Source organism: Chiloscyllium punctatum, chromosome 30 (assembly GCF_047496795.1).
Source record: "Chiloscyllium punctatum isolate Juve2018m chromosome 30, sChiPun1.3, whole genome shotgun sequence".
Taxonomy (NCBI): Eukaryota; Metazoa; Chordata; class Chondrichthyes; order Orectolobiformes; family Hemiscylliidae; genus Chiloscyllium; species Chiloscyllium punctatum.
In genome coordinates this window covers 37,076,623-37,082,622 of record NC_092768.1, presented here as the reverse complement: position 1 = coordinate 37,082,622, position 6,000 = coordinate 37,076,623, and the positions used below count along the sequence as shown (strand labels likewise).

General features: G+C 44.8%; 1 protein-coding gene across 2 annotated transcripts in view; it reads left to right on the top strand.

Annotated features, from left to right (window-relative positions):
* The first annotated feature begins 3,184 nt into the window (after positions 1-3,184).
* The window catches only part of LOC140455414 (E3 ubiquitin-protein ligase RING2-B-like), a 45,070-nt gene continuing 42,254 nt past the window's right edge, over positions 3,185-6,000 (top strand). For both annotated transcript variants that reach the window (XM_072550259.1, XM_072550258.1), the window contains exon 1: positions 3,185-3,317. The gene's annotated coding sequence lies outside the window, so the exon portion shown is untranslated. The remainder of the gene's footprint in view (positions 3,318-6,000) is intronic.

The window sequence follows — 6,000 nt, the reverse complement described above, 5'->3', positions numbered from 1 at the left end:
TTAAATTAATCTGGTCCCATTTTCCAGCATTTCGCCCATATCTCTCTAAACCCTTCCTATTCATTTACCCTTTTTAAATGTTGTAATTGTACCAGCGTCCACCACTTCCTCTGGAAGCTTGTTCCATATACACACCACTCTCTGCATAAAAACGTTGTCCCTTAAAAATCTTTCCTCTTTCATCTTAAACCTATACCCTCTAGTTTTGGACTCCACCACCCCAGGGAAAAGATCTTGTCTATTTATTCTATCCATGCCCCTCACGATTTTACAAGGTCATCCCTCAGCATCTGACGCTCCAGGGAAAATAGTCGCAGCCTATTCAGCCTCTCCAAATAGCTCAAATCCCTCGACTCAGGCAATATTCTTGTTAATTTTTTAATGAATTCTTTTAAGTTTAACAACATCTTTGATGCAGCAGGGTGATCAGAGTTGAATGCAGCATCCGTAAAGTTGTTTCAACAATGCTCTGTACAACCACAATGTGACATCCCAATTCTATAGTCAATGTACTGACCAATAAAGTCAAGTATGCCAAATGCATTTTTCACTACCCTGACGACATGTGACGTCACCTTCAGGTAACTATGAACCTCTACCCCAAGGTGTCTTTGTTCATTAACACAACCCCAGGATCTTACCATTAAGTGTATAAGTTCTGCCCTGATTTGCCTTACCAAAATGCAATAGCTCACATCTGCCAATCTCTTGTGGTCCTGAGACAGTGCTGCCCTGTTGGAGGTGGTGTCTTTGGGATGAAATGTTAAATCAAGGCCCTGTCAGCTTGCATCATGGTAGCAATGTTTTGAATGTGATAGCATGGTACTATTTTGAAGAAGACCGGGAGTGTTATTCCCAATGACCTAGTCAACGTTTAGAAAACCATTATACATAGGAGTGTAGCTAGGCTATTCAGCTCATTCATGGCTGATCTGATAATCCTCAACTTTATTTTCCTGCTCTTTCCCTATAGCCCATCATCCCCTTACTGATTTAAAATTCTGTCTATCTCAGTCATGAATATACTTAATGACCAGGCCACTTTTGGAATAGTGTGTGCAATTCTGGTCTCCCTGCTCGGGTTCAGAAAAGATTTACAAAGATGTTGCCCGTGTTAGAGGGCTTGAGCTTTAGGGAGAGGATGTTTTACCTGGAGCGTCACAGGCTGAGGTTTATAAAATCAGAAGGGGAATGGAATATGGTGATTAGCCAAGATCTTTTCCCTAAGGTGGCGGAGTCCAGAACTAGAGGGCATAGATTTAAGGTGAGAGGGGAAAGATGTAAAAGAGACCTAAAGGGGCATTTTTTCTCGCAGAGTGTGGTGTGTGTATGGAATGAGCTGCCTGAGGAAGTGGTGGAGGCTGGTACAATTACAACATTTAAAAAGCATCTGGATGGATTCATGAATAGGGAGGGTTTAGAGGAATTTGGGCAAAATGCTGGCAAATGGAACTAGATTAATTAGGATATCTAGTTGGCATGGATAAATTGGATTGAATGGTCTGTTTCTGTGCTGTGCAGCTGTATGATTCTATTATGTCTATTGCCCTCAGCAGTAAATAATTTCAGAGATTCACTCACTACCTTGGCCCTCAACTCTCCCACAAGGGGAAACAACTTCTCTGTATCCACCCTGTCAAGCCCCTAAGAATTTTATATGTTTCAGTAAGATCTACTCTCATTCATGCTAAATTCCAATAATCTGTAGCCCAAGCAATTCAACCTCTTCTCATAAAAGTCCCTCCATAACTTGGATCTAGCAACCCTTCTCTGGACTGCTTCCAGTGTCAGTATATATTTCCTTAGATAAGGGGACCACAACTGTTCACAGTATGCCTGTTGTGTCTGACCAGGGGTTTCAGTAACACCTCTCTATGTGATCCTCCATTCCCTTTGAAATAAAGGGCAACATTCCATTTCCTCTCCTTATTACCTGCTAAACTTGGATGCCAGCTTTTTGTGACCCTTTCGCTAGGATCCCAAATCCCTCTGAGCTGCAGCTTTCTCCAGTCTTTCTCCATTTAAGTAATATTATTTTTTATTCTACCTGCCAGCCTTACGTTTTCCAACATTGAATTACATTTGCCAAGTTTTTTCCCATTCAATTAACTTTGTCCCTCAATCAACTCCACATAAATAAGTCATCTCGTCATTATTCTGTTGCTGTTCATAGGAGCTTGCTGCTTGCAAATTGGCTACCGTGTTTCCTACATTCCAGCTTTGGCTATACTTTAGAGTTCATTGGCTGCAAAGCACTTTAGAGTTGTCCACTGATCGTGAAAAGCATTATATAAGATTAGATTAGATTACTTACAGTGTGGAAACAGGCCCTTCGGCCCAACAAGTCCACACCGCCCTGCCGAAGTGTAACCCACCCATACCCCTACCCCTACCCCTACATCTACATCTACCCCTTACCTAACACTACGGGCAATTTAGCATGGCCAATTCACCTGACCTGCACATCTTTGGACTGTGGGAGGAAACCGGAGCACCCAGAGGAAACCCACGCAGACACGGGGAGAACGTGCAAACTCCACACAGTCAGTCGCCTGAGGCGGGAATTGAACCCAGGTCTCTGGTGCTGTGAGGCAGCAGTGCTAACCACTGTGCCACCGTGCCGCCCAAAAATATAAATTCTGGTCTTGATAGTCAACAACACAGAAACAGAGAAAAGATGATCAATGTTACCCCAAATTGAGCTACAGTGAAATAACCTAATAGAGCCTGGTATCCTGTCATCAAGTCACCCTTTACTTATACGTGGAGAGTCCTTGAGACAGACCCAGCTTCCTGAGAGCCAGGTCCCACAGCAAACATATCCGACGCTCCTGTTTTTTTAAAATCTTTTTTTCAATCCCCTGCACTACCACTGCATAGCAATCAGTGTTGTCTTTTTCCCCAAACATCACGCGTGGATGTATGAGCAGTAACTCACCAAAGGCACTATTGTGCAAAAAAAAAATACTTTACTCAATCTTTCTATCACCAGGAAAACACCTATGTGGCCTGGGAACCAATAACAAGTTGATTCTGTTTATTCTCTCTCTATTTATATATATAGATATATATATACAGATGCTGCTTAGTTCCCCATCCCCATGGCTTCATATCACGAGCCCCCTCCCTCACCACTTCAGAACGTGGTGAACTGTAACTTTTCAGACGAGGAGGCGGAAATGACGCCGCGGAGGCGGAGACAGGAAGTGACGCAACAAGCCCGCACCGCGGGGGTTTTGCCGTTGTTGTGAGTGCGCGAGACCGAGAGAAAACAGATAAGACGGATCGGTGAACGGCAGGGGAGGAGTACAACGGAGGTGAGCAGGGAGCGAGCGAATCGGTGCAGGCGGCGAGTGACAAACGATAAAGCTCTTCACCTACGTGTATAGGCGCACCTTTTCTCTCTCTCTCTCTGTGTAACGTATATAAACGAATAAAGATCCGCAAAGGCCTGGGGCCTAGTGAGCAGGCCCCACGGTAGGTGGAGCGGCTGCTCGAGCAGAATCGCCGGCCGTCGGTCAGTCAGGCCAGTGAGCGTGCGCGGAAGCGCGCGCCACCACTCCCACTGTACTCTCCACACTCCCTCTTCCCCCCCCCCCTCAGGTGGGCGGGGCTGTGCGCGCGCTCCGACAGGTGAAGGTGCGACCAGCGCGGGGAGTGCTGTAGCCAACGTGAACGTCACAAGGGGAGAGGGGAGGGGATGGGGAAGGTGAGACCGAGACTTCACCTGTGGACTCGCGAGAGGAGGGGTATAGAGAGAGAGAGAGGGGTGTGTGTGGGTGTGCCGCTGCCTCGCGCCACAGGTAAGGAGGTCGCATTAACCCCCTCCCCCCAGGCGCTGATTGCTGCTCTGGATGCAGTAATGTGGTGAACGAAGGAAGAGAGACCTTGCAACCTCAGCGTGCGCTTTTTTGTCAATCGCTGCTTCCCTTCAACGATGACATGCAGGTGCCGGTGTTGGACTGGAGTTATAGTCCGAACAGGTTTATTTGCAACCGCAAGCTTTCGGAGGATAGCTACGAGGGAGTGGGAACAAAAAGAAAGACCCCCCCCCCCCCCCCCATCGCTGGCCTTAAAGGAATACCCATCATTAGAAACTATTCTTTCTTTTGCAACTGTAAGCTGTCCATTGAAGCTGTAACCAGGAGTGTAAAAGAATCCACTTTTCTGCACAGACTGTACGGACTTGTGCTGTACTTGGTTTTTATAAATAATTGAATAAGTTTCGTTTTAGAAATTTTAAAAAAAAGCAATAATGTTGGGATAGCTGCCAAGATGCAATGGGGATAAGTCACCATCCAAGTATTTCAACCAAAATATAATGAGGGTCTGCCAATTTCAAGATCCTCTTGCAGCCTTAATGTGAATGTAAATAGTTTCTTTTCATGTTTAGAAAAAGCTCTTGTTGCAATTGGATTGAAGCTCTGATAAGGAATGGCAAAATTCTATATTTTCTGGGCATTACTTGTGTTCATTAACTTATGAATAAAATATGTTTCTGCACTTCAAACAATCTTGCATTTCTATCGTGGACTGTCAAACTCCAGTCAGTGATAGACTCTGAAGGACAGTGTAGACTTTCCTGGTGTGATGCATGAAACACAGCAGCCAGTTTGCGCACAGCAAATTGGTGCCCAGAAGATCATGTCCCAGTGGTTAGTCTACTGTGCTGAAGGTTGGGTGTACAGCCTTCATCCATTTGACACACATGGCTGAGCAATGGGTGTATGCTAATGAAATTAACATACCGAGTTAATTAGATTAGATTCCCTACAGTGTGGAAACAGGCACTTTGGTCCAACAAGTCCACACTGCCCCTCCAAAGAATAATCCACCCAGACCCATTTCCCTCTGACTAATGCACTGAACGCTATGGGCAATTTAGAATGGCCAATTGACCTGACCTGCACATATTTGGACTGTGGGAGGAAACCGCAGCACCCAGAGGAAACTTGCGCGGACACGTGGAGAATGTGCAAACTACAAACTGTCGCCCAAGGCTGGAATTGAACCGGAGTCCCTGGTGAGGTGAGGTAGCAGTGCTAGCCACTCGGCCAACGTGCTGCCCAAATTCCCTTGTTTTGAGAGTGAAGGTGGAAACTGTTTAGCTCTTCTCCTGCCCAGCATGTCAGCTGAGTCTTGCCACTGGTATTCGAGTCCAGTGTCTAGACTCAGTTTGTCTTCTCAGTCAGATTGCTGATACCCTGCCTCGAAGACAGCAATAAAATGACTGCCCTCACTCTAAATGTGGTAGATTTAGCATAGACAGCAAAATGCTTTTTTCATGGAATGAAAATAGTGATTGAGCCAAAGACCTGATCCATGTGGAAGAATAGCATGTAGTGGTAGTGGTAGTAATGTATGGGTCTTCAAGAGACCGAGATAAGGCAAACATCAGATTAAAATTGCTTGCATGGATAGTAACCAGCAAACTGGATTGGTTAGGCCTGTTTTGTTGCAGCTATTTCTAAGCACTTCTGTGAAGATAAAGTTATTTGCTGAAGGGGTGTGCAGGGTTACTGTGTTTTCAAAGGCTAATCTTTACCTTCCAACAGCAAGCAGTACATTAATACCTTAATACATTAATTTGTATGATGTAAAAAACATTTGGTAATGATAGCAAAGCATGTATATGTAAGTTCAGGCAGTTGCTCTGTGATGGAAATAAGCTGTCTCTTATTACTAAAGTTACAGAAGGAAGTGGAAGGAGGTCTGAATGTCTGTTTGGATCCAAGTTGCTCAACAATCCCCGTGTCTAATTTTGATGCTAGAATACAGAACAGGAATAGAAAACCTTAGAGATGAAGGGTTCTGAAGAAGGGCCATTGAACCTGAAATGTTAACTTTGCTTTCTCTCCATAGATGCTGCTATACCTACTGAGCTTTTCCAGCAGTTTGTTTTTGCTTTAGGAGATGGTTTTGGGATGGGGTGGACTGATAGCTAAGTATTTGATTCAGACAAAGGAGCTAGGAGGTAAATATGATTTACATTATGACAGA